At 44.4% G+C, this 14,740-nt stretch overlaps 1 protein-coding gene across 1 annotated transcript in view; it reads left to right on the top strand.

The window, feature by feature from the left end:
• The first annotated feature begins 9,882 nt into the window (after positions 1 to 9,882).
• Positions 9,883 to 14,740, top strand: part of LOC139548224 (fatty acid CoA ligase Acsl3-like) — a 50,218-nt gene continuing 45,360 nt past the window's right edge. The window contains exon 1 of the mRNA XM_071357755.1: positions 9,883 to 10,013. The gene's annotated coding sequence lies outside the window, so the exon portion shown is untranslated. The remainder of the gene's footprint in view (positions 10,014 to 14,740) is intronic.

Raw genomic sequence — 14,740 nt, 5'->3', positions numbered from 1 at the left:
GTTTCATCTGCAATTACACTAAAAACTTCACTTTCTTTTACTTTTCTTATTATTTGACTTTGTACCATCTCAGCTAAGCCCTCAAGAACTTTGTTCTGGATTTGGTGGCTTGTGTACTTAGCATTACCACATGCATTCATCCTTTTCTCTATGAGAGGGTCATGCTTTGCTATTTCTTCTAAGATTGTCCAAAAATGACCCTTGTTGTGAGAGTCATCAGACTCTGGATGACCTGTCTGCGCTATACTTTGAGTGATAGTTAATAGGAGCACATCTGCAATTGTTTTAATATAAGTACAGTTTTCCTCCACTCTCTTTTTCCGGTCCTCATTTATGACATCTAACATTGATAAGTTGCTGTCACTAGCCCTTTTATGCTGATTCCAAGCATACATATAATTGATATGATGCTCTGCCTTCTAATGGAGCTTAAACCCAGAATCTTTAAACAGTACCTTTTTCCAGTTACAAAAATCTGTCTGTGATGTGAAGGCAGATTCAGGTGTATTGGGCAGATAAAAATGCCTACAGGTGAAATAATAAGTCGAATCTTGACTTACTTAATATTCAAGCCATGAATTGTCCTTATACCAGGAGCTGTTGAAAGCCCTTTTCCTAGTACCATGCTGAGTTTTGGGAAATAATTTCAAACACAGCTGTACAGGACCCTCTTCTCTGGATCTTGAAATGTCTGAAAAACACGTTAAATAATGTGTCATATCTCTATGGAAATGTATAATTAAGGGATCCACAAGATTAGATACTAACAGCTGCTAACTAAAATGTGTAGTTTAAGGTATAGGCCTGGCCTAACATTGGGTCCTTTTGGAACAGCATATCTGGTGCTTGATGCATTTACATTTTACATTTAAGTCATTTAGCAGACGCTCTTATCCAGAGCGACTTACAAATTGGTGCATTCACCTTATGACATCCAGTGGAACGGCCACTTTACAATAGTGCATCTAAATCTTTTAAGGGGGGGGGGGAGTGAGAAGGATTACTTTATCCTATCCTAGGTATTCCTTAAAGAGGTGGGGTTTCAGGTGTCTCCGGAAGGTGGTGATTGACTCCGCTGTCCTGGCGTCGTGAGGGAGTTTGTTCCACCATTGGGGGGCCAGAGCAGCGAACAGTTTTGACTGGGCTGAGCGGGAACTGTACTTCCTCAGTGGTAGGGAGGCGAGCAGGCCAGAGGTGGATGAACGCAGTGCCCTTGTTTGGGTGTAGGGCCTGATCAGAGCCTGGAGGTACTGAGGTGCCGTTCCCCTCACAGCTCCGTAGGCAAGCACCATGGTCTTGTAGCGGATGCGAGCTTCAACTGGAAGCCAGTGGAGAGAGCGGAGGAGCGGGGTGACGTGAGAGATGCAGTTGGGAGGGTCTCGATGACATCTCCTGTCAGCTCTGGCTCACTGTCTTGCTCAGAGCCAGAGGTCTCTGTGTCATCCATTGATATATCTATTACATTAAAATAACACAAGAACCATTAGTGTATAATCACAATAAAAATGCCACAGCCATCAAAACAAGAACACACATGAATCAACAACCAAAATTTTAAAGTGAGGCTTAATCTGACAAAAACATCTAGATGCTCTGACCTGGTGGTGGTAGACTGGGTCCTTGTGGAGTCTGACCACACTGACTCTGACTAGCCTCTGACTAGCCTCAGGTAGGGAACTGCTCTGGGGTCCGGTGATGATGCAAATGAGATGTCAATCAGCATCAAACTGCCAGTAGCGAATGAAATTTTGGGGTGGCATCCGGGGTGGCCAATCAGATGTCAGGGGTGTCCAGTGCCACCCCAGACACTCCTCTGGCTCCGTCCCTGTTTGTAAGTCACCATGATTTTGCACCTGTGTGTTTTATCAGTTTCTTTATGAAAACATTTAGCGACCTCCATGACAGTAGCTAAAGCAAGGGGCTGTAGCAGCACACAAGTAGACTACAAATACATGCTGGGCCAGGCATGCCCTGAGCTTATGAAGTGAGCGCTACTTTGGAGCGCTATTGGAGCAGGCGAGAAGGCCAATGCGCCAGCCTTTCGGAACCTTGCTCCGAGCTCCAGACAAATTGGGCACACTCCGCTCACATACTCTGGCATAGGCATATAGTGCAGGGAAATATTGTACAGTTGGTTGAAAATCATTTGACATCAGGCTCTATTCATGACCAGCTCTTTCCTCCTGCTAACCTTATGGGACCTCATGGCACAAATGGGGCATGTCAGGTTGTGTTTGGTGCACCAAGGGAACACTTGTAGGGCTGCACGGGCGATGTTTGCGTGCTAGTCTCTCTGCGGTTGTGGGGAGTGTCAGGTCTCTCTCTACTCCCAATCTCTCTTTCTCTCTGCCTGTGAGTAGCAGGCAGCAATGCTAAAATAGACATTCATGTCACATGACATTAGGGTTAAATTTAGACCACACCGGCTGAGCTACAGCACAGAGAGGATGCTGCTAAAATGAACCCCTGCTATGCCATTGACATAAACCTGTATAATAAATAGACAATACTACAGGTTATAAGATCGCAGGCAATGTGTTGTGAGATTTTGTTAATGGCATGAAATAGGGATTGGAAATGGGATCAGATCAGCATTGCATTGCATTGTAAGGGATTTAACATTTAGAAACATGGAGGGGGTTTCACTCTTTGACCCAGTGGATCATGACATGGCCATGCAGATTCCTGTGGAAAGTGTATACGTCATAGGTTACTCTCACAACGATATTACTAAATTCCCAAGAAATGGGAATTGATTGAGTAAGCTAATATATTTATATACAGTATGTGAGAATAAACTAATGTAGGCTATAGGCCTGATATGTGCATAACTGTGTTTTAAAGTCTAAATGTTATTTATTTTGTGTAAATACATAGCTATTTTTGTCTGATTACGAGTTGTCCTCTTGTAATGTATTTATTCATAACATTTTTTCTTTACTTTCACCTTTAAAGGCCCAGTGCAGTCACAATTCTGTTTTTCCTGTGTTTTGTATCATATTGTACAACAGCTGATTAAACTAACACTGTATAAGTGTGATAAAAAAAAGCTGTGTTATTTCCTGATAGTTGCTGGTTGAAAATACACTCTACACCGGACCTTCTAATCAGCAGGTTTGCATGGGCTGGAGTTTCGACTTTCCATGGTGACATCACCATGTAGTAAATTGGTTAATAGACCAATAACAAGAGTTCCAAACCTCTGCCAATAAGTTTTCAGTTTCCCCTCCACTTGGACCACTCCCAGACAGTCCTAGCAAAATCCTTGCTTAAGAAATAGTTTTGCTATAAAGCAATTCTTTCCCATTTTAATGGACATTTATTACAGTAAAGTACTTAATATGCAGAAATGATTTGATATGAATATACAAACGGCTGCATTGGGCCTTTCACATCTCTTCCATGCATTATTTGATTCAACACATCATTGACGATGCGACATCACCAGGACCATGCTTTCGGGGCTTTAGCACAGAATGATTTTGGGTCAGCCCTAAATCTTTTGTGCTGCTGCAATGGTATAAAAAAAAATGATACTCAACTGAACGTACCGCTAGTTAGTTCATAGAGACGTGGTTAGGCCTATGTGAAACTCCCAAAGTCAACCAACCGTTATAAAAAAATGTTAAGCAATTGTTGCGTGTTGTCAACTAGGTGATCCTTTTAGCACCCTTTTGATTGGGACAGTGACATCGCGTTGCTTTGAGACAAGCAGGGGACATGTCTTGGTAAATCAATCAATGTCAGATCTTTTTCCCCACCGAATCTCCATTTGGATATTTGGTTACAATTAGACTGGGAAATGCTATCTAAGTTAAAGTGTGTGCTCCCCAATGGGCACAGACTTCAGTTCAATGTTAAGTTTTGATTTACATTTGGTTGAATTGTCAACTAATGTGAAATCAACAAAAAATGTCACCCTGTCATTGGATTTAGGTTATAAATTGGGTGAAAAAAATACTAAATTCCCTTATGTTGATGACTTTTTGCAAATTAAATCAGTTTTTCACGTTGATTCAAAGTCACATTGACGTTTATGGTTGAAATTACATGGAAAAAATGTGGATTCAACCGTTTTTTGCCCAGTGGGTCATTAGTCGAGTTTGCTCATCTATTAGCAGGACTGTCAGAGCATTTTGCTAGCATGTTATTGCCAGGTTAAAAAAAACTGGAAACTCGCAACTCGGAAATCTCTGTCTTCAAACTTCAGAGCACCATATGTAGGCTACAGTATAGCCTAGTAGATTATTTTGCTCTTCACTCACGTAGTAGCCATGACCCCATTTCTGAAAGGTAAGACTCTCATGAACACTTAGGCCTACGTGTTTTCTGTTTCCCTCTACAATTCTCACCAGCCGCATAGGAGACGTTAGAAGGCTAAGATGGCCTCGACCTCCTACAAAACATTGCAGGTTTCTACTTTTCAAAATGTTCTTAACCAATTTGTTTTGTGCATTACTTCATACACCCAAGTAGAACTATTGGAATATGAATCGCTGGGTACTCACCGTCCACCCGACCTTCCTGAATTCCCGGAGATGGCAGAACAACATGGGCTAGCTTCTTCAGTAAGGTGCCTGGTTGCCTGGGAGTCAAGCCGACACCAAAACTCCACAATGACTCAATTTTGCTCTTCCCCGTCCTCCCCGTCCTCCCCGTCCTCCCCGGTGGTCAGGTCTGTACAAAGCTGGTCTGACCAACCAGAATTCATGTTCAAAGATTGTTTGATTACGTGGACTGGAATATGTTCCGAATCGCCTCTGGGGAAAACTTCAATGAATACACCGACAAAGTCATCGAATTCATAAAAAAATGCATGGATGATGTGATGCCGATGGTGTCTTTCAAAACTTATCAGAATCAAAAACTGTGGATTGATGGGAGCCTTGTCAGGAAACTGAAGGAGAGAGATGCTGCTTATAAACATGGCAAGGTGACCAAGGACAATTTTATGGTCGAACAGTACAAATACGACCTATGCAGATGGATCAAGATGGCAAGACTCAAGTATAGGGACCACGTGGAGGAGCAATTGAGCGGGTCGGCAGGGTCTTTTAACAATTAACAATTGCAAAAAGAAAGCCAATCACGTCACGGACACCAACACCGCCTTACCGGATGAGCTGCATATCTTTTTCTCACGCTTGAAGCAAAACAAATCTGAGCTGCCGAGGAGAGCCCCTGATGACAACGAGGGCTACGTGCTTACAGTGTCCATGGAGTACAAATGTAAGTAATTCAAACGTGTTAACTCTCGCAAGGCTGCCATCCCAGACGGCATCCCTAGCCACGCCCTCAGAGTGCAGACCAGCTAGCTGTTGTGTTTTCTGACATGACATTTTCAAGCTTTCTCTAGCTCAGGCCGTTTTCCCCACCTGCTTCCAGATGTCCACTATCATCCCCCTGCCCAAGAAAGGGAAAGTAACTGAACTGAAAGACTACCGACCCGTAACACTCACCTCCGTCATCATGAAGTGCTTCGAGAGGCTAGTCAAAGACCACATCACCTCTTCCCTCCCCAACACACTCGACCCTCACGGAAACATGGCTCTCTCGGGATATGTTGTCGGAATCGGTCCAGCCACCGGGCTTCTCCATGCATTGTGCCGACAGAGATAAACACCTCTCTGGGAAGAGGAAGAGCGGGGGTGTATGCTTTATGATTAATGATTCATGGTGTAATCATAACAACATACAGGAACTCAAGTCTTCTGCTCACCCAATCTAGAATTCCTTCCAATCAAATGCCGGCCATTTTACCGACCAAGAGAATTCTCGTCAGTTATAGTCACAGCTGTGTACATTCCCCCTCAAGCAGACACCAAGATGGCCATCAATGAACTTCACTGAACTATATGCAAACTGGAAACCACACATCCTGGGTCTGCATGTATTGTAGTTGGGGATTTTTAAAAAGCAAATTTGAGAACAAGGCTACCTAAATTATACCAGCATATTGATTGCGCTACGCGCATGCACAATACCCTCGGCCACTGCTACTCTAACTTCCGCGATGCATACAAAGCCCTCCCCTGCCCTCCCTTCGGCAAATCCGACCACGACGTCATCTTGCTCCTTCGGTCTTATAGGCAGAAACTCAAACAGTATGTACCAGTGATGAGAACCATTCAACGCTGGTCTGACCAATCGGAAGCCACGCTTCAAGATTGTTTTGATCACGCGGGCTGGAATATGTTCCGGTCAGCCTCTGAGAACAACGTCAACCAATACGCTGACTCGGTGAGTGCGTTTATAAAGAAGTGCATTGGAGATCGTACCCACTTTGACTATTAAAACCTACCCTAACCAGAAACTGTGGATGGATGGTGGCATTCGCAAAACTGAAAGTGCGATCCACTGCATTTAACCATGGAAAGAGGTCTGGGAATACGTCTGAATATGAACAGTGTAGTTATTCCCTCCGCAAGGCAATCAAACAAACAAAATGCCAGTAGAGGGACAAGGTGGAGTCGCAATTCAACGGCTCAGACATGAGACGTATGTGGCAGGGTCTACAGGAAATCATGGACCACATAAACCAATCCAGCCATGTAACGAACACCGACGTCACGCTTCCAGACGAACTAAACACCTTCTTTGCCCGCTTTTAGGATAATGCAGTGCCACTGTCGCGGCCCGCTAACAAGGACTGCACCCCCCCCCTCCTTCTCCGTGGCTGACGTGAGTAAAACATTTAAACGTGTTAAGCCTCGCAAGGCTGCTAGCCCAGACAGCATCCCTAGCCGCGTCCTCAGCGCATGCGCAGACCAGCTGGTCGGTGTGTTTACGGACATATTCAATCACTCACTATCCCAGTCTGTTGTCCCCACATGCTTCAAGATGGTTACCATTGTTCCTGTACCCAAGAAGGCAAAGATAACTGAACTAAACTACTGTCCCGTAGCACTCACTTCTGTCATCATGAAGTGCTTTGAGAGACAAGTCAAGGATCATATCACCTCCACCTTACCGGCCACTTTAGACCCACTTCAGTTTACATACTGCCCCAACAGGTCCGCAAACGAGGCAATCACCATCACACTGCACACTGTCCTATCCCATCTGGACAAAAGGAATATCTATGTAAGAATGCTGTACATTGACTACAGCTCGACATTCAACACCATAGAACCCTCCAAGCTCATCATCAAGCTGGAGACCCTGGGTCTCAACCCCACCCTGTGAAATTGGGTCCTGGACTTTCTGATGGGCCGCCCCCAGGTGGTGATGTCACTCAAACAGAAGGGGGAACTAACAAAGAGTCACTGACAACAACCAAAACGAAACAGGTGGGGTTTTAGGAGGGGTTCTGAAAGACACTCATGGGAGTGTCCACTGAAAGTTGACTAGCATCATCAACTGGAACCTAAATCTGCCCAAGAAGAGACAAACAAAATTAAAATCCACACCAAACTTAAAGACAGGAAGCAAAACAAAATGGTGGCGCATAACAAAAACAGGGAAGATCAGACAAAGGAGTATTTTCTAGAAATCAAATAGGGAGTACCAACATCTCTCAAGACAACTAGAGCACTGAGCCAGCCACTCTTAAATAGCACCTGGGCCAGCACAGGGGAAACGCCTTCCAACTAAAGAGATGGCAACCAGCACAGGTGTAACGCATACTGAAATCATTGAAACTACTACACAAGAGAACATAATATAAACACTGAGGATCAATACTTTATTTTTTTTAAATGCATGTAGAGTCGGAAGCGCCCGCAATTGGGAAGCAGCCTGGCAAATATCAAACAGCTGATTGTTGAGTTGTGGCTGGCAATGAACAGCAAGCAGAAGCTAAAAGGCCTTTCAAAATACAGTTTTGATGAGTCAATGCCACTGGAAAATTTGTGGACTATAATTTCTTTGTGATATTGTACAATCTGTATCCACTCTTTTCATTGGTCGATGGCTCTATGCTATTGGTTGCATTTCAGACAGGGTCGTTCGTTTTATTGATCTCAGTAACCTATGTCACTGTAAGAGTAGCCTGTCATTTCGGTCAGTTGTGTGGTATTAAAAAATGTCCTTCTAATGTCTCCAGTCGTGTAAAATGAAGTAGAATTGCATGAAATTATTTTATTAAAGGCAATTTTTTCTCCAACCCGCAAATACGATGATATGAATGCAATGCTTTATTATAGGCCTAAAGGTTGTTTTTTTTTTTCACCCTCCCCTGTCAACCCCTGGTCTTCAGAGCTGACCCCCCATTCTCTTATGTTAGGTAGCGTGAAGGCCGTCTGCACGGATCTGTCTAACTCGCAAACACTCATGGGGTATTTAAAGAGACATTTGGCTACAGTATGCTGTCCAAACATTCGAAAATGTTACCAAGGTGACATTGTCCACTGAACCCCCTTTCATCCTCAAAAGAATCAGAGTTAACCAGGGACTCTGGGTTCGAGCCCAGGCTCTGTCGCAGCCGGCCGCGACCGGGAGGTCCATGGGGCGACGCACAATTGGCCTAGCGTCGTCCGGGTTAGAGAGGGTTTGGCCGGTAGGGGTATCCTTGTCTCATCGCGCACTAGCGACTCCTGTGGCGGGCCGGGCGCAGTGCACGCTGACTAGGTCGCTAGGTGTACGGTGTTTCCTCCGACACATTGGTGCGGCTGGCTTCCGTGTTGGATGCGCGCTGTGTTAAGAAGCAGTGCGGCTTGGTTGGGTTGTGTTTCGGAGGACGCATGGCTCTCGACCTTCGTCTCTCCCGAGCCCGTACGGGAGTTGTAGCGATGAGACAAGACAGTAACTACTAACAATTGGATACCACGAAATTGGGGAGAAAAAGGGGGTAAAAAAAGTTAATCTTCCCAAAAACGATAAACCTGTAGCTAATCTTGACGTTATTTTCATGGGCAAGTCTTCACTTCCTAATTCTACATCTAGCTAATGTGTTTTGTGTTGGTAGAATGAATATTTATGAAATTCGAAAAGGAGATGGCTAATGCTTTGAACCAGTCTCAAATCAATACATATGAAACGAAAGACAGGAATTCTAACAACGCTAGTTAACACACTCAATGCTGAATACTAACTTAGCCTGCTAGCTAGTGTAGTTAAGTTCTAGCTAATGCACAATGAGTTATGATATCTGTTCTGTCGTCATTAGTGCACGGAGTTCTACACCACTGACTGTTCTCCGAAAGTGAGGCACAGTGCCAGCTGTCAAAGTCAGATAGGCTACATGCTTGCTGATTTCTGAGAACAGTCGCATTACTTTGCTATAGTACAACTTCATCAACAAGTGGGCAAACTAGCTACTGTATGGCCAGCACTAGGCTGCTAACTGGAGAAGTTTGCTCAGTTGATCGAGCATGGTTTGTAGTGAGTCATAGCTAGTGTTAGGCGGATGAGCAAAATCTAGATTTTTAGAGACGAGTTCCACTTCCTTCAAGACAGATCGGATTTGGTACGAGCGTCTTCTAGGAGTGATGCCATCTGACGTGAGACAACAATGGCCTGAGCCCTATACCGCAGTGACTGAGTGCCCTAATGTTCTGACACTCAGGTGACGCCCTTATTGACTCGTTTGATTGGATTTGATGGGTGACCTAATCCGAGGTGTCCCCAAAGCAGCATCATGCATATCTGTATAACTTCACTCTTTGGTATGCTATGTGGTCTATATTCTCTGCGGTACAAAGACCCGAGCAATGACACACCTACACGTAGGCTATGTGTAATACAGTATATACCCGACGTTTTATTATGACAGTAGCCTACTGTCTGAAAAGTTTCTCTGCCTTCTTCATCAAATTCAACTCAGTCCGCTCTGACCGGGAGTAACCTTTCATTTCCATCACAGACCGGCCCCTAGCACGCGCCACCTCAACGAGTCCAATCAAAAGCCAGGGAATGCCTCCTGTGTAATAATACCATGACGACGCGCCTGTCACTTCCGAGTTGCGAGCGGCGACCAATATCAGCAGACAGACGATGCGGGAATTCAATTGCAATTCATGAAATAAAAGAACGCATTTCCTTTCGTCGCTGATACACCAGGTGTTTTATTCAAGGTAAGTGTCATGATAAAGTATTCTTTCTCGGTGATGCCCACTCAGCGGCAGCCGGCGATGTCCAGATGTGCATGATGCTGTGGATCCAGCCAGTCGCTGCTCGCCATACGGTGCAGAGCAGAGGATGGAAGACTGAGCGTCCCGGTCACCTATAATACATTATCTGTAGGATACATAATATCTATTCCAGATAGGTGGTAATGGCTTTTTGACAACCTGTATCTGCTCAATCAGTTTTACTCCCTTTTTAAATGATAGCTGTCATCCCTGTGGCTTGCAGACACGATTTCTCAGCAGTGCGCCCACTGACTGTTCAGATGGTCAATAATAAGTTTCACATTGATTTGAATGAATAATTACATAAATAATGACTTGTTGATGTACCTTTGTTTATTATCTGACAGAATAACTTATTTTTCGTAATGGGATTTTTTGTCGTTGTTGCCTGTCTTCACCATTGCCTTTGTATGGACACCATAATCAACATTTTGGTTGACGAAGTCTGCACTTTACCATTGACACATGTTATGCATAATGTTACCAGAAGACTGTCCTGTCTCGTAACTCACTCTAGTTGTGAATATCTTGTCCACTGTTAGACTTGTTTGTACTGCTGTTGTCATTTACTTGGCTCATGGCAACTGCAATCAAATCAGGGTGGTCTATTGGAGAGAGCCTGTACTTATACACAGAGCATCTATTGTCTGCCAGGGATGGTCCGATGGGATATGTGCACACACATATGCCCTATTCTCTTATGCCATGTTTCTGTCTGCAGGAGCTTTCTTCTGTGGAGTGTTCTTCTGTGGAGCGTTCTTCTGTGGAGCGTTCTTCTGTAATAGGTTTCAGAGGGTTGGTCATAGGCCCATATCATTCACCGGAGGGTATGGCTATACCTTTTGGTTGAATCAAATGTTTGAGGTCCATCACTTGGCAGCATGGCATACATAGGCTAAATGTCATGGTCTGCTAGCCCTGCGTCCAGGTTCATGTATCCTAAACTCAGCAGTGTGGGAGATGGCAGAGAAAGGAAGATATCATAGAGAACCTTTAGTTTCAGATTAGGCTAGTTTTAGTGGTTGTCTGGTATTTTTACTAGTTGCTTGCTTCTGCTACCACTCAAACACTAAGAAGAAAAGCTGTAGTCTGAGCCACATAATCCATTCCATTGTGTTGTGAAAACATGCTTACTCAAAGCTTTTCAAGTAGGATTACGCCATTATTTGGAGAAGTCTGTGCACACACGGGCTCATACATACACAGTCTGACCCTTCCAGTGGCTGTCCTAGCTGTGGCGTGAGCTGGACTGTTGGCACAATGGCGACGTTGAGCTTTCTCCAGGTGGCCTGCCTGCGCGGACAAGACGAGAGGGTGGCGTGGTCACACAAAAGGCCCATTCACAATCAGTTAAGGAAGCAGTGATTCCCTCTTACTGCGGCCTGTCTGCCTGCCCACCAACCACGGGAGGAGGGATGGCAAAATATTACTCAATTAATCCACTGTGTTATGGTCGTATGCCATTTCCAAACCTCCTGCCCTGTTGTACAAAGCTCAATTATTGAGCAATTGTTTCCCTTCCTTATTCATTCTTGAAGTTCTTTTGATTGTTCTATTGGTTGAAGCTTTATAATGGACATAAGGCCAGGCACCACACCCTAATAGGGTATTTAACCCCCTTAAATCATATCGCAATCAACTTTTACCAGTTAAATGTGGACAGAAATATATTTTTTGTATATTCTTCCCCCCAGAAATATAGTATGAAAATTAGGTCATATCTCATTAAATATTTACATATCACACAATTCAAATTTTCTGGACACAGGAAGAATTCATCCTAAATATTTTGGTTTCATTTTGTTAAGACACTCCTGGACAGGACTTACACATTATAACCGATTGTGAATAAATACGGTTTTAAATCTTTCTATCTGTAGAACACTAAAGAAAGGTACGTAAAATTAATTTGGCACATTTTTCAATAATCTAGAATAAAATTTGACAACCTATGAACAATTCCCTGTGTATAAGACTGGAGAATATGTCTAAGGATAACCACACAAGATGTGGTGAATGCAGATGCTTCTGAAGCTGAGGAAAATGAGTTGGCGCGTGTCACGCTGGTATAAAGGATTTTGGAGACAGGCTCAGGAATACACAATAGGGGTTTTTAATACACCCAAAACTAACACGTATACAAAAAAAAAACACTGGGCTGTACCCAAACAAAAGAGCGAGGGTAAACCTCGTTGAACGCCACAGGACGATACCCGTAATACACAATATATAAAGCACGCAGCATAACAGCTGCAGCAACGCATAGGTACTCACACGACCAACGGACATGGGAACAATAACCAATAAAGACAGAGGGCACATATATAACATACTAATCAGGGGAAATGGGAACCAGGAGTGTGTAATCAGACAAGACAGTCCGGGGTTGATGATAATGAATCCCGTTCAGTGAAGCCTAGAAAGCCGGTGACGTAGACCTCCGGAACTGGTGAACAGAATGAGCAGCAGTACCGGGGGATCTGTGACAGCGCGTGAGAAAAGTCTGACTTTCGGGAAATGGCAGTTAAAGACAAGGACACTGAATTTAGACTACCAAATGAGAAACACCTATTTAGAAAACATTCTCTATGAAATGGGCTTTTAAATGAAGTGTGATTCAATGTTGTGAGCTTTGAAATTATGGAAGTATGTCCATTTAAAAGGGGTTACAATTCATAACATTTTGATGACGGTAGTATGATAAACTACCGAATATATACATTTCATCAAGCTTTTGAAATTTTTACTTTTTGGAAAATACTAATATTAATGGACCAAAATACCCCAAAATTGCAAAATTGATAAGTACATGCAAAAATGTCATTTTAGCCTGTGGTGCCTGCTCCTATCACGAGTGTGAATTCCAAAACAGGGCTCGTAAACTGCAGCCTCGCCCATCTGGTGGAGGGAGAGAAAGGAAGGGAGAGAGAGAGGTTTAACTTGTTAGTCAGGTTTCTCAAGCAGGGAATCCCAATGCAGTCAGAATATGTCAGTATGTCAGTGAGCTGTTAGCAGTGGAGAGAGGAAATGTGTCACACCTTTCCGGCTATGTTTCCTCCTCACCTAGGCTACTTTCTTATCTGTCTGTCAATAAAGCATAAAACATACAGGAGAGTCACTGTCCTTTAAAAAGAAAGAGAGATGAACCCCAGATCTCATCATGGCCTCCTTCACCAGGTCTCCTCAAGGCCTTCTTCACCAGGTCTCCTCATAGCCTTCTTCACCAGGTCTCCTCAAGGCCTTCTTCACCAGGTCTCCTCATAGCCTTCTTCACCAGGTCTCCTCATAGCCTTCTTCACCAGATCTCCTCATAGCCTTCTTCACCAGGTCTCCTCAAGGCCTTCTTCACCAGGTCTCCTCATAGCCTTCTTCACCAGGTCTCCTCATGGCCTCCTTCACCAGGTCTCCTCATGGCCTCCTTCACCAGGTCACCTTATGGCCTCCTTCACCACATCTCCTCATGGCCTCATTCAGCAGGTCTCCTCATGGCCTCTTTCACCAGGTCTCCTCATGGCCTCCTTCACCACATCTCCTCATGGCCTCACTCAGCAGGTCTCCTCATGGCCTCCTTCACCAGGTCACCTTATGGCCTCCTTCACCACATCTCCTCATGGCCTCATTCAGCAGGTCTCCTCATGGCCTCCTTCACCACATCTCCTCATGGCCTCATTCAGCAGGTCTCCTCATGGCCTCCTTCACCACATCTCCTCATGGCCTCCTTCACCAGGTCTCCTCATAGCCTTCTTCACCAGGTCTCCTCATAGCCTCCTTCACCACATCTCCTCATGGCCTCCTTCACCAGGTCTCCTCATGGCCTCCTTCACCAGGTCTCCTCATGGCCTCCTGCTTTGTTCTGAGTCTTAGTACTCTGGCACCTGGCAAGGCTCACATATGGATCAAGTCACGGTATTGACACAGCCTCCTCTCCTCCTCATACAACACTACCTTTGTACTCTCACCTATCACCTGTACAGTCAGTCTCACTTGTGTTTTAATACCAGACAGCCCATCCCACTGCGGTTAGCCCCTTCTCCTGTGTGATGTTATAAGTCATTACCCAGTCTCAGATAGAAAAGGCATCGGTCACTCAGTGTATCCAACCACTGGAACAGTCACACATGACATATGTTTAATCATCCATTTTATTGCTAGCTAGACAAATATTACAGCAATAACGTACGTGTGGTCACAGTTATGAGTTCCAACGCCACGGTGCAAACAGTTGGAGTTTTATCAGTCGTGTATAGTTTTTTCTTCCCTCCCAATACGCAGAGGCATCGGCTGAGCCGATCTAATTGAGATAACTTGTTCACTTTAGCCTAACAATTCTTCACGTCAGCCACAGTGCTTTCGACCTTGGGTTCCAGCGGCAGCCCAGATTACTCCAACAAACTCCAACAAACCTCAAGACTATTCCAAGGAACCCAAAGACTACTCCAATAAACTCCAAGAAAACCAATCACTACTTCAACAACCTCCAAAGAAACCCAAAGACTACTCCAACAAACCCAGATTGTGTATGTTTCCATGTGTCCATGGAGAAGGAAAAGGAAACAGAGAGCCAGCGGGCGGTCAGTAACCTCAGCAGTGTATCAGTTCATTATAGTGACTGTGAGTGAGCTATGGCACTGCTAGATGTGCTGGGTAATTGTACACCAGGCCAGCACAGA

The sequence above is a fragment of the Salvelinus alpinus genome, chromosome 21 (genome assembly GCF_045679555.1).
Source record: "Salvelinus alpinus chromosome 21, SLU_Salpinus.1, whole genome shotgun sequence".
NCBI classification, from domain to species: domain Eukaryota; kingdom Metazoa; phylum Chordata; class Actinopteri; order Salmoniformes; family Salmonidae; genus Salvelinus; species Salvelinus alpinus.
The sequence above is the reverse complement of the archived record's forward strand: the minus strand, read 5'-3'. Positions and strand labels throughout refer to the sequence as shown.